At 31.4% G+C, this 14722-nt stretch overlaps 1 protein-coding gene across 2 annotated transcripts in view; it reads left to right on the top strand.

The window, feature by feature from the left end:
- LOC115883136 (neural cell adhesion molecule 2-like) overlaps positions 1–14722 on the top strand; it is a 472691-nt gene that overhangs the window by 375771 nt on the left and 82198 nt on the right. The window lies entirely within an intron of this gene.

A 14722-nucleotide genomic window follows, 5' to 3' on the forward strand; every position in this document is an offset into this window, starting at 1 on the left:
ATCTACGTATAATTAAGAAAATATATGATTAGTTTTAAGCTCGGCTTTAATAAATTTTGCTTCCATTTCCTATAAAAAAATTAGTTTTATGACTAATAATCTTGGAATTTCATTGTATCAAGTACCTCATATTTATACAGGGTGTTTCAAAAAGCATGTGCCATCTCTCGTGGACAGACTGCTCACATAAAAATAAGATTTATTTTTCATATCAACATAGGTCCGATTCTGCTTTGTTTCATAGCTACAGGGTGTTAAAATTTTAATAATCTTTATTATATTATTTATTAATATAATAAAAACTTATTATAATTTTCTTCCAAGTACTTTTAGTGATTTGAATGAAATTTTGAGAGTAAAAGTTACTATAAGTGCCACGTATTTTAATGCTACAAAAGTGTCGATAAATTCATCAGGGACGTTGCGTATGGGTTATCACTCGAAAATTTAATAAAAAAAAACATGTGCGTCACTGATTTTTTTCTTTTTATATCAAGATTGTCTAGGCCGTTTAATGCTAATTAAAAGTTATCTCTTGATATTTTGTCGAATTCGGCCTCTTTGATGAGATAAACGCAATTTTATTAATCACAATTAAAAAAATTAAAATTAAAATAAAATTAATAAATCATCTATTTTACCTAATTTATAATTAAATATTATTACTATTAGTTATTATTATTATTAGTCCAACCTACAGCAATTATTGCAAATAAAAAAATAATGGTATTTCAGATAATTACAAAAAACTTAATTTTAAAAAGTACTAGGAAAAAAAGTACAATAAATCGAAAAAATATTAAGACTTTAATACCCTGAGAAACAAAGCAGAAATCGGACGAATGTCGATATGAAAAATAAATCTTATTTTTACGTGAGGAATCTCCCCACGAGAGATGACACATGTTTTTTGAAGAACCCTGTATAAATAGTAAATATTAAAAGTAAAATAACTATATTATAAGACAAAATCTTGTTACTTACTTATTTATTTCATATTGAATACTGAATACTAAAAACGAAACAGGCAAATTTAATAGTTATTAAGAGTACTTAAACAAATTAAGGGTTGTAGATTTTTTAATTTTACTTTTTGCAAATTATGATTTTTAAAACTATTATCAAATATTAAGAGTAATCGCAACAATAATTTTCTGAACTCTAAAGTTAATGTAGGTATATTTAACCCTCATATTCATATTCATACTAGTCGTCATAATAAAAGTAAATAACAATCATATTTAGACAAATTGTGAGCCCCAGCGATTTTTTGACTGTTTATTTAAATTGCTAAAATATTAATAATTATTTATAATTTTAAATCTTTCATGATGTCAATGCTAAACTTGTATGTCTATAAAAAAATAAACTTTGAGCTGTACATTAAATTCGTTAAATAAAAAATAAATGAATTGTAGCAAAAAAACATTGTCTACCAAAAATGATACTTAAAAATTAAAACTGAAGAAGCATTCTTTTTTCATACACAAAATAGCCGTCCCATCCAAATAGATATGTTTAACACATCATCTAAAAATTTATAATGATATTGTAGTACTATTATTAAATATTATTTTTCAACAGTACTATTGGGAATATATTTTTTATGGAAGTATATAGAAATAATATTTTTCTTTGAACTTTGATATTGTCCACTTCATAAATGTCTTATGTTTTTCATATTATCATTTTTTAGTTTTTTTGATGGATCACAAACTAGTCATATAAAATTCCATTAATAAATTCAGTACAGATAGTAGTTTAGTTTTATTTTAATAATTAAAGTAACCACACCATTGCAACGTATGTATTTTTAATTCTAATATCGCCAAAGCCCACAACTGTCCACTGAATAATAATTCAGCGCATTAAAGTTGCGTCGCTTACTTTAGTAAAGTTAAAATTAAAAGAGTACAAAGCTAAATTTCGGAAACATTTATTTTATATTACATTTATGAAGCTCATCATAATATTTATTTAATCCATTAAACCTAATATACTTAATGGATTTATTTAATACATTTTATTATTTTCATATTGAACTTTCTTCTCTTTTCATATAGTTCTTTCTTTTAATTTTCTTATCTAGTCACAATATTGTTTCATATTATGCCAAAAGTTCCTTTTTACTTTTAAAGAGTTATTTAATTCTTGTTATTAAGTTTTATATTGAGAATATTAGAAATTCTTCATTATTCTTCTTTTTCCTACAACTTGATTTTTTTATTCAGAAAAAAGAAAAAGAAAAGACTTTCGATAAGTATAATGCACTCCTATACTGCTCAATATAATAACTACCGTTATGCTAAATTTAATGCTTTTACTATTTAAAAAGGAGTACACGAGAGTCAATTTCTTAACAATATTTGAAATATTACTTTAGAATAGACGTATTATTCTTGAAGTAAAATATGTTCCTTTTATAATATCGGAGATGCGATAAAATTTCATTTTCAAATGCATATCTTAACTCTCCCAAACAAGCAAAAAGTAACTATATTAAAAGGCATCCATTCTTACATATCTTTATAAGGGATTCTTTACTACGAATGTAAATCGACTTGCTTGCAAATTTAACTCAACCAGAGTATTGTATTTCAAGAAAATAATAATAGAATTAATAAAATATTCATAGTCGGAAAAGATTGGAACGGAAAATCGGATGAATAAAACAGGGATGCTTTGTTGTCTGCCTTTTGTTCGCGACGTATTATTAGATTTACCGATAATTTCAATTATATGATAGTAAAAGACACCCGTTTGTAAATTAGTTATGGTTTAATTTTATTTCAATAGAATGTTAGATGAAATCAACTTCAGACACTTACGCTTATTAAATGATTATTTGATTATAACTAGATTTTCAGTTAGATAGGATATTTTTATAAATATTTTTAACAGAGATCGATAAATTAATATGTATGAATATTCAATAAACATATTTTAATCGTTTGGTGTCTATTGTTTAGCGTTTTATCCTTGTGTGTTCCCTTTCTTGAGTTATACCGAATTATAACTCATCATACAGTCTCAGGGCTTTGGCAAAAAGCCCGTATCTGAGACGGCTCTCCGTCTTCAACATCAGCTGTACCGTGAAGTGGGGTAACTTTACCCAATTCTGAATTTTAAATCGTGTTTGTTTCAAAAATTGTTGTATTTTCTCAAATGCGCATGGTCTATGCTATAAGTGGTAATAAGAACAACACAACAATAATACGCTTTTTTGTTTATTAAAAAAAAATATATAAAAAAAGTAAAAAACTGGATGGGCAAAGTTAGTTGCTTATATGGGGTGTCTTTGCCCTCTTCCTTATTCTTATTGATAGACCAAAGCCACCCCATTTAAAAGCATAATTACGTAAAATATGCGTCATCACCCTCAATATTATAACGAACTTCTGCATAATACTTACCTCAATATAGCGTGGTTAACTGTAGCAGCCACGTAGAAGTTTGAAACGCACAAAATAGGCTTTAAAAACAGATTTGGTTTCACAGTACTGTAAATGCTACATCGCAACTGACGGAGAGCGTTTAGCGACGTTCCGAGACGGGGGGGGGGCGCCTCCACCCATAATTTACCGATAACACTACTGAGGTGTTCGTTGTACCTCTACTGAGGTGTTCGTTGAAGAGACTCTGTTAGAAACACCATGACAATCCGGAGATTGTTTTTACTTAATTCTAGAAAAATCTTTGATTTTTCTCGGTCGTAAGTTCTGAGGAACTTTTTCGAGTGTCTTAGACCGCTGGATGATACCCATTCCAGGTTACGGATGAAGTCTTCCAGGTTCTTCAGTTCCGCTTTAAGCTAGTTTCCACTTGGAAAGCAGAACGGTTCTGGTCAAAGTTAGTGGAGTATTCGCTCTTTCTCTAGCTGGATCGTTTGCTTATTTGTTGTCTTCTATACCTTGGTGGGCGGGCACCCAGTGTAGGAGGACTTTATTTTCTTTGCCTAATTTGTTCAGCTTGTCTATGCATTCTTTGATCAACTTTGAATTGATGGTTACTGAATTAATCGATTTTAGTCCCAAGTAGCAAAATCACAACGTCGCCAGGAGCAACCCAACGTTGCCGGACAATGTCGAAGCGACGTCTAAGCGACCCATATTTGCACCAAAACGGTGGATGTTTTTAGGGTCGCTACAACGTCGCCAACGTTGGCGACGTTGTTTGAGGCGACGTAGTACATCCTGTGCTAAAAGTTGTTTTTCATGCCGATTTGCGATATTTTGAGGTTAGAGTTAAAACTATTCGTCGTCAAATATTACTATATTCAACCATGGGGAAACCAAAATGAATGATGTATGAATTAGAAATGGAATATATTATGCTCCATTAAGAAATAACTAGGTGAATTTAACTTCGACAAATCTGCAAAGTTTTGAGATGTCGGCAATTGAAATTCATCAACGAAGATTAGTTTACTGTTGAAAGTGACCATGATACTTCGAAATATGGCAAAGCCCCTTTTTAATTTCCTAGTTTTAATTTTAAAATTATAGTTTACTTGGTTAACCTAACTTTTTTTTTGTTTAAGTTTGAGACAAATATACGAAATCTATCAGAAAAATTAGCTTACAACCCTAACAGATACAGATTTTTAACGAAATTCGCAGTATTTTGTGGTTTCTGATATTTTATTCGATTCGTCCACAACGCACGAAAAGATAAATCGTATTAAAATGGCGGAGTTGCCTAAGGCAACCTTTAAAATACCAATATACTGCATAAGGTGCGGTAACCGACCTTTGGGTCACCTATGCCAACCTTTGGTTTAGAAATTGACACCTGCTTTGACGAAATGCGACCTCTGAACCCTACCGACATCTAAGAGGTAAATAACAAAATTCCTTCTTACAGTGCTCTTTTTTACCAAGGAAAAATAAAATAAAGAAGAAAACTGGGTCATCCTTTGGTGGTAGTGGTCACATACTCGTTAATAAGATCGCTGATATTAGATCAGTATTTCTATTTATTTATTGTTAAAAAAGCCGTACAGGAAATATTTTTGATCTTACCACTCCACGTGCATCAATCGGCAGCCCTTTTATACCACAAGATGATAATCGTTTTAAAAGCTGGTTTACACCCTGAATGGGATATATTATTTTGTACACTCCACTGACTTAAAAATGTTTTATTTTTTGGTCGAAAGGACGTCAGGATGAATTTCAGTTGACTGCTCTTCTCGAGGCTCATTATTCTCGTAGTATTCCTCTGTTGTATTGGCTTCAGGTGTACTGTTATTTATTTCTATAGTATCCATTGATGATAAGCTACCACTAGTAGCACTATTACTTTTCAAAATTTAAGTGGACGTAACTTCGATACATGATTGCGAGGATGTGGATGACAAACCTAAACTCGTTATTTCCAGATTCTGAAACGCTTTTTTATCGACTGTCGAACCGTTCTTTGCAGTTTATTTAATTATTGGCCAATACCCATAATACAGGGTAAAACAAAAATGCGTGCATTTTTTACAAAATTTTAAGTGACCTCCATTTTGTGGGGGGATGGAGGATTTCCATTATTTGTGGGTATTTTAAAAGAGCTGTTTTATACCTGGGGACGTTTTTGAGTTTTTTTGGGGTATCGCTCTCCATAAACGTCCCGAGGTATAAAACACCTCCATCAAACTACCCACAAAAAATGGATTTCCTCCATCCCCCCACAAAATAAGGCTCACTTAAAATTTTGTTAAAAATGCGCGCATTTTTGTTTTACCCTGTATTATGGGTCCTGACCAATAATTGAAAAAAACTGCAAAGAACGGTTCGATAGTCGATAAAACAATGTTTTAGAATCTGGCTGGCAAATTCAAAATTCCTTCAAAAGTTTAAAAAATAGAAGAAGTTATAATAAGAAAATATTACAGCCTACTTCCTTAACACATTTTCTTAATATTTCATATTTATATTTTGTTAAAGATGCGTCAAGAATTAAACCCATGGCTTTTTTAGAGTCAATATACCTCATAGGATCAGCTTGTTTTTCTTTTTTTATTTGTTCTGCTGCTGCGATTATCAATTTATCCGAAAAATCCTCTCGAAGTTTTTTTATTTTATTTTGCTTACTTCTTTTACACAAATCTTCAAAAGGTTTCTCTGGGCGACCTCCGACAGACTTAAGGGATGACTCGTTTCCGGATTCATGATCAGATTCAGGAAAATTAACCAAAAACTCGCCCTGAACCACTCACTATACTTCCGAAAAAAAATTCGTTTCACATGATGCACTTCTCTCAATTTTTTGGCAAAGTTGGGTTGAAATCTTTTTTTTATGGCTCCAGTTACCAGCAACAACCGCTCTCCTTGTAATTCTGGATACTGTTCCCTTAAACCTTGCTCTAAAGGGTACTCGCGGTTAAAGAGTAACTCGCACACAACACTGTATGGTATCACAAATTGCGACATGTTTATTATCCAGCTAATAAGACAAATCCAACAACAATACTGATAAAGTTTCATATCAAAATTTATCTAAAATCGGTTTTCGGCATCCGCAAAAATGAAGAAAGTAGTTTTAATTTTTTTTCACACTGTTTATCTTTTATTTTAAATTTTTAACAAACTTGGCCGAATCTGGCGATAAAATTTATAGAATCACTACTTTAACAGTTGCTTTTTTTAGTCAATCCGAGACCAAAGCTCGGTAAAGCTTTTTTTTCTAGTCTGATTAAAGTAAGAAGTAAAGTAATTTTATTAGAAATAGATTCAAACTAAACTGCATCAAAGGCACGGTATATTTTGGCAAAATGATTTTTACTTTTAATGCCCATGGATAAACCAAACAGTTCCTGGGTAATACCGATTTTTAGGAATTAAAAGAAGGACTGTAAAATATTACTTGTTTTCGCTTTATTTTTGCGCGTTTCGTATATTAAGAAAATTGTCAAAAAGGAGGTGCTGTAAATTCAAAACTAGTAATTAAATTAAAAAAGTTAATATTATTATATTGTCTTTGAACTAACTCGATGTAAGATGGGATAATTTAAATCCGATTTAACACCCTCTTTTTTGGGGCGTTTTTTCCATTGCCGAAACCACTGTGCGACGTAATGACAACGGTATAAAACCCACTTATAACAACGTTGTGCCCTACAACGTTTACCAACACTTGTTAAGGGTCAAAATATACAACTGTTTAACTGCAGCGTCGTAGCGACGTTTTGGCTACGTAATTTGAGGTTTAGGTATGCGTATGGCAGGGAAAAGTACCAATTTCGAATTCGATTCCAAACGTTGCGCGTAGTCAAAACTAGCCGGAATTTTGTTACTTGGGTTCGAATTGATGGTTACTGAATTTTCGATTTTAGTGCTGCTTGACTATCGGATAAGATGGCTATTTCCTGTTTTCGATAGTTCCTATCTAAGAAAAATTGTACGCATCTTTCAATAGCGTAGATTTCTGCCTGAAGGATGCTGGGGTAGGTGCCTATTGGTTCGGGATATTTAGTTTTCGGATCAAAAATACTCCTATCGCTGTCTCTGTTTTGATTTTGGAAGCATCAGTATACTACGTTATGGTATGGTCTTTGACATGCTGACCAAACGATTCTCTTCGAATCCTTTTTATTGCTCAATACTGATGTATGTCCCAAAACTGTAAATTCCTTCCAACATACAATTTTTTTTGCCAAATCGAATGTCAGTACTGTAAAAATCCGTAACAGTTTTTAAACATTTGAAACTACCAAATATATGCCTCTTTCTAATAAAATATACTGCAATATAAAAGTCGTATCAGGCCATTTTTTGAAAAAATGAGCTATATTTAAAGAATATGAGCTAGCGGCCACTATAACAGTCAAAAATGTCTATACCTATGTGGCGGATTCATCTCTCCAAAAAAATTCTATATGGGTATTTCGCCACTGAAGAAAATCTACAAAATAAAATATTTATTTTTTGTAAACACTGCTGCGTTAATCCAACGGAGACTACTTGTTAGCAGTTAGGTTTACTGATATATAAATTTGCCTAACGAACAAAAAATGCTTGACGTTTCGGAAAGCTTATATCTTTCCGTCGCCGGAAGCAAAAAAATACAAAGAATAAAGAAAAAAACTATTTAAATATATAAATGCAACTATTTGAGAACACTTTAGTATTTTTAAACAGATACTTCTAAAAAAACCGTTGACGTTCTGTTAAAAAATTAATTGTAATTATGATAGTCAATACTTTCCTTGATCAATTTATCTACAAACATTTATATTTCCTTAAGCTCTGTTAATAATACCGATCTTGCATGTTTTATGCATTAAGAAAAAAAATTATTTAAACCAGATACACAATTTTAGAAACTCAATTATTTCCTTTATTTAATTAAGATAAAATATAAGGTAATTTGATGCTACTGTGGATTAATTCTCTATATAGCAAAACCCTGAATACCGTCATAAATCTGACAAGGGTTTGTTTCAAAACAGCAATTGTAAAAGAGGGAAACAAAACTGCAGCATAAAACCATAACGCCGATTGTTCGGCCCTTTTGTCCGCTTCCCAGCCGATGATTATGTTTTGCAATAATATAAATTGTTGTGTTTGTTAGAGCGCTCAACCCCATTCGATAATTGAACTCATTTGCGGCAGCGACGATCTTTGTTTTAATTATATTGGAGTCGAAAGACTCAGCGTGCTCTTGTTATGAGATCGAACAAAGATAGAGATTAAAAGGAAAATGGAAACGGCTAGAATCCTCTAACCGTCTAATCTCTTTTTGACCTTTGTCTCAAGTGACTCACTGTGAAGTAGCGCGTTATGAGTTAATTGTCTCAATTATAACAATAGATTTTAACCGAAATATTTTTATATATCTTCGATACCGATCTACAATGACCGTAATAACTTTAGCTAAAATTAGAGAAACAATAAAAATTGCAGTACAGAAACATTTTTTAAAACAATTTTATGGACAAGGCTGTCGATAGATTAGACCAAGACCAAATTGATCGTGTAAGACACGTGTCACTGTTACAACTATTTTTGACGTAAGAAACGTCAAGGTCGCCCGATCGCGACCAAATTTGGTGTCATCTTCATCAGGGTAGAACTAACGATTTGATATTGAAGAAAAATGAGAGTCGATTTTGGTATAATTGGGGACGGGCTACAGGATGATGCCCTCGAGTTTTCAAATCGATGCCTGTAAATGGACGAAATCATCAGAATTTTTCTTAATTATGGGTCGATTGGAACCAAACTCAGCACGTGGATAGATGTACCCGAATAGAGTCTTCAGACGGACAGACAGTCGGAAGTAAGAAGAAGTTTCACTTCAAATATGGGCACATAGAGCACGCACATTTTTTTATTTTTTAATTTAACCCTAAATTTTTTTGTTCGAAAAAATTACGATAAAACAGTTTCTGTTGAACTTTCGGCAGAAAAACATTTCAAATTTATGATTTCAGTTTAATAACTATAAGTCTTTGAATAAGAAGACTAAGGAAGGAGCCACCATAAAAGCTCTCTAGGGTGGGGATCCTTGACAGTTCTGTTTGACGATTCATTTGACACATTTGAATTTGATTTGAAATTTTGTGGATTTGTCAGTCTTTACGGAGCTTATTTTATGTTATTTATTATTTATTCTACTACTGATAGTTGTATAAAGGTAGTAAATCTAGATGGAAATTGTGGCAGAACTTAAATTAACAGTGACACTATCGCGATTTATCGAAAAGACTCTAAAATAGTTGGTTGTGTAGCGTGCGGTAGATCTCGGCAAAAATTGAGTGAAATAATGGAACAACTTTTCGCTAGTAAGTGACTATATAATATACATACGTGTAGTAAACCGATCATTTATGAAATTCACTTAAATTAACTAAATTATATATTTTTTCTTGCATTTTAGCTTTTATTTATTACTTGTCAAAGATTAGATGTCAAAGAATTTAGATACGTTAATTTGACTTACCTGCTTCAGTAGCGTATCGGATGTTTGTGTTAATAAATACTTATTATAACTTATCTATTTTTATTAGAATTATATATTTTTATAACAATTTTAATAACTACCAACATTTATTCACAACGTAAAATAAAACAACAAATTATTTAGTCTACCCCACGTCTACCCTACATCATAGTTTTACATTTTTTAAATAAAATTAGAACGACACTGATAAACCGGAATTTAAGTCGGCCATATTTGAGACCCATCGCGGTGTACCTAAGATTTTTGATATGCTCCTTCCTTAGTCTTCTTATTCAAAGCTATTAGTCAACATGCTTAATTTATGTCAATGATGACAGGTATTGATAATTTAGATTCCAAATATCTCGAGAAACATTACTCGTAGCGATTTTTACCAAGACACCTTTTTTACGTAAAACACGTCCATTTTTTTACACGGTAGTTTTCTACAGGTTCGAACGAAAGGTTATTACTCTTCAAACCAGTTAAAAATTATGTAGGTGGCCCCCCTACAAGTAGGAGTCATATTGACATCAAAATCAAATTTCTCGTGCCAAAAAACTCCCAAACACCAATTTTCATGGAAATATCGACCTTACTTCAGAAATTATTTGGAAAAAAATAGAAATAAAAATGAAACTTAAAACTTAAATTAAATAAAAACTATACCCTGTATCTCCGAAATTAAGCATTTTAGGATATGCATTTATAGTAAATTTTTACTTACTCTTTTTACTTTTACTCATCTGTGCATAAAAGTAAAAAGAATAAAAAACGAGACGCACAAAATGCAATAGAAATGCCCATAATAGTTACATTATTGTAGCTATTATGGGCATTTTTATTGCATTGTGTGCGTCTCGTTTTGATTTTACAGAAAACCCATTCCCACGAATTAAAAGTATATAGGTATGTAATAGTTATGAATATGAACTAATCAAAGCGAATTACGGATCACACATACGTGTATCTTTATTTACTAATTTATAGACCTCTCTAGTTCTAGATCTCCGGCGGCATATCATCAGAACAATATTATTTATTTTCATGCAATAAATTGATACAAAAACTAAATTCTTTCCCTTCATAAAAAATAACAATATGATGACTCGAAAACGCATGAATTCCATAATAGATATTTACGATACAAGTGAGTTAACAGCATCAAGTATTTTAATGGAGTTAACTCGCGTGAATTGTACAATATTTTGTCTACTTCTAAGTATAAAAACACACAATGAATTTTAAAAATTATTGTACTTAACTATATCCTAAAAATCAATTAATACCTTTGTTGAAATAACACCATGCATGGCAATGTCAATATAACAGTAAATAATATTGATGTTACTAGTTTAAAAAATGAGCGATTCAGAAAGTATTCCGTCTGACATTTAAGAAGAGGCATTCAGAGTCATTTCTGGATTGCTTCCAGCAAGATCGAAACAGAAATATGAATATACATACTCTAAGTATGAAAAATGGTGCACCGAAAAAAAAGTACACAACTAAGGTACTCATAACATATTTTTCCAATTTAGTGCAAAATAAATGTTTTACAAAATATGTTTTTCTCTTTGGTAGTCATCTAAACAAGGAGTGTGGTAATGAAAATGCGTGAGTTAAGAAGCTCTTAACTCACTCAAAATGCGTGAGTTAAGAGCTTCTTAACGCACTCACGTAGATAAAATCAGTTTCTCATTTAGTGTGATTTTGCCTTCTTGATAGTCAAAATTGGAGTTAAATATGGCAAATCTTAATATCTTGGGAAGACCAAACGGGTGTTAAAAGGCGTTTAAATACTAAAGAAGTCATCAGAGCCACAACTTTATTGCAGGAGGGTCGGTCGCAACGATACGTGTCGTAGCGACCGACGCGTATGTTATGGGGCAGTATAACTTTAAATGGACGGACGGACTTGCATGTGTTTCTAGACGGCATAATTAATTCTGAACGATACAGAGATGGGATTCTTGAACCATATGTTATTCCATTTGCTGCCCTGCATGGTCCAGATTCATCTTACAAAAGGATAATGCCCGAGCTCATACTGCAAGAGTAGTTACTCGGTACCTTGAAGAGTCCAATATCACAATTATGGATTGGCCTGCTAATAGCCCTGGTCTCAATCCTATTGAGGCAACGGCCTAGCTACCGGTTCCCATTAGAACACCAAAGTTAAGCAATGTAAGGCAATACCAGTGGATGGACGGGTGACCGGTTCGAAACTCTGTATCGTGCTGTTGTCCAAAAAAAGGCAAAAGTGTGAAATCTATTGACACACACCGCTAATTCAGAGGCCGGATGAGATCGGATATCTCGTGAGAAAGTGTCGATTTAGACACTTGCCAAGTCGGTAGGCCATTGACCATGATATGGCCGAGGACCGCGGTTCGGATTCCGCGTAAACAAAGTAGGCCCCGTTCAGATTAGCCCTGGCAGCAAAAAGAAGACCACCTGAACTGTACAACGCACACCTATACAATGAACGGACTGTACAGGGTGAGTCAACGATAGAGTAAAGTCCATTATCTCATTTGTTTCGAGGTTTACAAAAAAATATTAAATATAAAAGTTGTAGAGACGATTAAGATACACATTTTAAAATTATTATAGAGTATACAGGGTGCATCAAAAAAGTGTGGCGAATATAACATATATTTTTTTAAATGGAACACCCTATTTTTTATTTTATTTTTAGATTCGGCGTAAAATTCCAAAACTTTTTTGTATATAATGTTATATACCTAAAATTAATAATTTTTGTAATATTTAAATTTGTTTAAACAAATGTTAGATTGCAATGTGATAAAAAATTGTCAGTAATGATATTGTTTGTGAAGTTGGAGAACTAAAATTTGGTAGGAAAATTTTATAGAGATATAGAAAAAACCTATATAAAGATATTTTAGTTAGATGCTACAGGGTGTTCAAAATATATTTATGAATTTAAACTACTTAAAATTAAGAAATTTCAAATTTTTTAAATGGTACGCCCTATATATTATCACTTTTTCTGATAGATTTTACAAAACTCTTCAACTTTTATTAAGTATGTCATATACCTATTTTTAATAGTTTGTGATTTATTCCAATTTTTTCTATTTTTACCCATATTTTTAATACAATTACCTACGCTATAACATCATAGTTGCCATGACAAAAAGTAATAATTATAAAAATGTCTTATCTGTTAAGTAAGTTATGAACAAAATTTGAATTTCGGTTTAATATGTTGTAATAAGTATAAATTTTAGAGATAATAGTTACAGATTTTCCTGAAATGAATTACTCAATGTGACACATACACGAAAAAGCCAAGAAAAATATATTTTTTGGGTTAGTACTATATATTATAGAGTACTTTGCTAAGTACTATAAGAATAGATGTAGATTATCTAGAAAACATCTTCAGTGTGTAATGGGACGGTTTCGCGGCAGTAGTAATATTGGCTTTACCAAATGAATTATAAACCATTATTACTACAAGAAAAAAAAACTTTACTGTATGTCGAATAAAATTCCTATATCAGTAGTCTTCAACAATTAGGCAATCTAGTATTAATTAATTAATCTGTGACTATTCGCTGACGGAAAATCCAAGTATCCTCTTTCATAATATAGAAATACACCAAGAAATTCACGACTGCGATTTTAGTTTATTTGAGTAAAGTTAATTAATCTTAACTAATACCACCAATTGTAACCAATTATTAAAAATTAAGCTACTTGTTAAAGATAAGTAATAAATAGTTTATTTTGTCATGGTAACTATGATTTTATAGGGTAATTGTATTAAAAATATGGATAAAAACAGAAAAAATTGGAATAAATCGTATACTATTAAAAATAGGTACATGACATACTTAATAAAAGTTGAAGGGTTTTGTAAAATCTATCAGGAAAAATAATAATATATAGGGTGTCCCATTTGAAAAATTTGAGATTTTTTAATTTTAAGTAGTTGAAATTCATAAATATATTTTGAACACCCTGTATCATTTAACTAAAATATCTTTATATATATCTTTTTTTTCATCTCTATAAAACTCTCCTACCAAATTTTGGTACTCCAACTTCAGAAACAATGGCACCACTGACAATTTTTTACCACACTGCAATTTAACATTTGTTTAAACAAATTGAAATATTACAAAAACTATTAATTTTACGTATATAACATTATATATAAAAAAGTTATGGAATTTTACGCAAAATCTAAAAATAAAATAAAAAATAGGGTGTTTTATTATTACATTAATTTATTAATACATTTAAAAAAACATATGTTATATCCGCCACACTTTTTTGAAGCACCTTGTATACTCTATAATAATTTTAAAATGTGTATCTTAACCTTCCCTACAACTTTTATATTTAATTTTTTTTGTAAACCTCGAAACAAATGAGATAATGGACTTTACTCTATCGTTGACCCTGTACACTGCACACCCTTCAAATCTTTTATCTTTATCAATCCTATTGAGCACCTTTGGGACCTACTAAAGAGAAGACTACAAAGTCGTCCACAAACACCAGATCTTCAAACTTTGGAACGCCTTTCCTCAAGAGATTATTCGGAACGTCATTGAGACTATGACAAATCGGTTTGCAGATAAGTGCGTAGAAATCGCGGAGGACACACACATTATTATGAAAAATATTCTTTCCATTGACAATTAAGATAAAAATTGTTTAGCATTGTTTTCGATACATATTGTAGTCATTTATAACGTAATAAAAAAACAATTTTCAGCAGTTTGGCAAATTTTTTCGTCATGAACACCAAGGT

The sequence above is a fragment of the Sitophilus oryzae genome, unplaced genomic scaffold (assembly GCF_002938485.1).
Source record: "Sitophilus oryzae breed Bouriz unplaced genomic scaffold, Soryzae_2.0 scaffold_1816_pilon_pilon, whole genome shotgun sequence".
Lineage (NCBI taxonomy): Eukaryota > Metazoa > Arthropoda > Insecta > Coleoptera > Curculionidae > Sitophilus > Sitophilus oryzae.